The sequence below is a fragment of the Colobus angolensis genome, unplaced genomic scaffold (genome assembly GCF_000951035.1).
Source record: "Colobus angolensis palliatus isolate OR3802 unplaced genomic scaffold, Cang.pa_1.0 Scaffold271, whole genome shotgun sequence".
Lineage (NCBI taxonomy): Eukaryota > Metazoa > Chordata > Mammalia > Primates > Cercopithecidae > Colobus > Colobus angolensis.
In genome coordinates this window covers 758670-761293 of record NW_012115944.1, presented here as the reverse complement: position 1 = coordinate 761293, position 2624 = coordinate 758670, and the positions used below count along the sequence as shown (strand labels likewise).

At 46.0% G+C, this 2624-nt stretch overlaps 1 protein-coding gene across 4 annotated transcripts in view; it reads left to right on the top strand.

Annotated features, from left to right (window-relative positions):
- The window catches only part of MARCH10 (membrane-associated ring finger (C3HC4) 10, E3 ubiquitin protein ligase), a 116693-nt gene continuing 114069 nt past the window's right edge, over positions 1-2624 (top strand). For 2 of the 4 annotated variants that reach the window (XM_011947917.1, XM_011947916.1), the window contains exon 1: positions 1-239. The gene's annotated coding sequence lies outside the window, so the exon portion shown is untranslated. Of the gene's footprint in view, positions 240-1666; positions 1891-2624 lie in introns of those variants that run through there. The other 2 variants (XM_011947919.1, XM_011947918.1) reach the window with 2 other exon arrangements.

Genomic DNA, 2624 nt, shown 5'->3' with positions numbered 1-2624 from the left:
TAGCCGCCCCCACCGCCCCCGCCCCAGGCAAGGCCGGTCGGCGCCGCGGAAAGGAGCCTCGGGGAAAGAGGAGGAAGAGGGGCAGGTTTAGGGAGCGAAGAAGCCAGAGGAGGAGGAGAAAGAGGCGCTTAGGCCAGTCCTCGCGCAATTAATGGGCGGCTCCTGCGCCCTGGACCGGCCCGCCCGCCCTGCCCCTTGACCCCTTTAGCCCCGGTAGGGGAGGAAGGGCAGACCCCCAGGTAACGGCCCACTCGCCCCCGCCGCTCCTCTTCCGTCCTGCCAGGATGGGGGACAACCTTCCCTTTCGTCTTCCAAGATTCTGGAGGGAAACCGGGCCTGACATCCGGTGGCCTGGCCGTCCCCTCCCCCTGGCTGACCCCAGCCCCAGCTTTTTTCTGTCTCAAAGGGGCAGGTTTGGGGGAGACCGTGACCCTTTGCTCACTGGCAGCCGCCCGCACCCACCTTTCTTCCTGCAGACGCCACTGGTCAGAAAAGGTATACACAGACCATGGTCCCTTAGGCTTCTGAGTGCGAAATGGTTGATACTGGTTTTGTTTGTTTTTGAGGAGTCTCGCTCTGTCTCCCAGGCTGGAGTGCAGCGGCGCAGTCACGGCTCACTGCAGCCTCGACCTCCCAGGCTCAAGCGATCCTCCCGCCTCAGCCTCCCGGTGGTACCGGGGACCACAGGTCACCACCATGTCTGGCTAATGTTTTAAATTATTTGTAAAGAAGGGGTGTCGTTATGTTTCCCTGGCTGGATATTGTTATTAATGATGGCACTGAATTGCTTGTCAAACCGGTGACGTTTCCTCCCCCAAAGTTTCCCGATTACTCGTTGAGTTTCTCCTCTTCTAGGCTTGATGGTCGAAATGTGACCGCCTGTCTCTCCTAGGTTCACAGTAAAATAAGGAATCACCGCCAAAAACAAGTCTGTTCCCCCGCCTCCACCCCGCCCCAACTCTTAAGCCAAACTGGCTGGAAGAGTTGAAAGATCTCCTTACCTTTCCCAACCAATTCCCCCTTTTCTCTGCAGTCACGGTCTTCATAAATTGGGCCCAAATTGTAAACTTTGTTGCTTATACTCAAGACATGTTTATAAGCTAAGACTTCAAAATGTTAAGTTTTTTTAAAAGCTAAGATTTAAATAAATCCTATAATGTTGAACATTACAGATTAATCAGTTGGGGGAAAGGTTGAATAAGGTCTCCTGAAATCCTTCTCCAATCACCTAATTGTGGAAAGGGAGTAATTTTTGAGCCTGGTTGTCAGGTATTAACAATAGCCATTTAGATTTTGTTTCAAAGCAACCTTCCGTCTAAGAAGGAGATTAAATTATTTACATTTTCCTTTATTGCTTAACAGAATATTAACTTTAGTGATGTCTTTCTCTTATGAGAACATAGTAAGAAACCAATAAGATTTTGATTGTTATTAAGAAGAGGCTCCTTCAAATCGGTTCTTTTGACAAATGTGGTCATAAAACAGAAGGATGGTATGTATGCATGACTTTTTAGAGCACTGAAAAACATTCTGCATTCAGATTCTGTTCCCTTCAGTCAGGAAAACTTGGTTGGAATTCATTGGAAAGTTACACCAGAGAGGAATGTGTATGTCACAAAGTTCTTAGAATATTCCCCATTAAAATATCACAGATATGTAGAATTTTGAGGCCAAGAAGAATTACTCGCTCTTGCTTTCAGCAAGGCAGGACCCCCTCCTTCCTTCTCCACCTGCCTCCAACTCCCTCCTCCTTTCTCTCTCCCTACTTAATATGGCTTTTTATGTTGATTTCTAAAGCACAGATTTGGCACAAGACATTATCACCAGAAAGACTTAAAACAGAAGCGTGCATAACCATGAGTGGATTTTAAATTAAGAAGCAGTTCAAAGGTGAGCGATAGAAGAGAATACAGAGGGCTATTTTAGAAACATGCGCCTTGCTCACATTTTATTATCACCCCCACCCCAACCCTCTGTGTTTGCTGGGAAAAAATTCTTGGCTTCAAGTGGCCATCTGGTTGAGTAGGCCTACAAAGCTGAGATCCGTGAATTAAGCATTATCTCATGTAGTTTTATTTCCATACTGTTATTTCTGTTTCTTGTTCATCCTGGTCATTTTTCAGACTGACTGAGTGTGGTATGAAGTTCAAGCGAACACGGAAAATGTTTGCTTAAACCAACGTAACCCACCATCTTCTCGGTCTTAACACTAATACCCTGTTTTCTTGGTTCCTGTAATATTCGTTTAATCTCATAAAGACTTGATGTATTTAAATAAAAAATTACATGTGGCACCACGATGTTTCTAAATATTGTAAAATACAATGTAATAGAGAGTTTTGGGGAAGGAAAAGAGACTTTTGTAGGCACCTTTATTTTTATTATTTTATTATTATTATTATTTATTTTTGGGGGGATGGAGTGTCTCTCTGTCGCTCAGGCTGGAGTGCAATGGTGCCATCTTGGCTCACTGCAACCTCCGCCTTCCAGATTCAAGTGATTCTCCTGTCTCAACCTCCCAAGTAGCTGGGACTGCAGGAGCGCACCACCATGCCCAGCTCATTTTTGTATTTTTAGTAGAGATGGGGTTTTGCCATGTTGGCCAGGCCGATCTCGAACTCCTA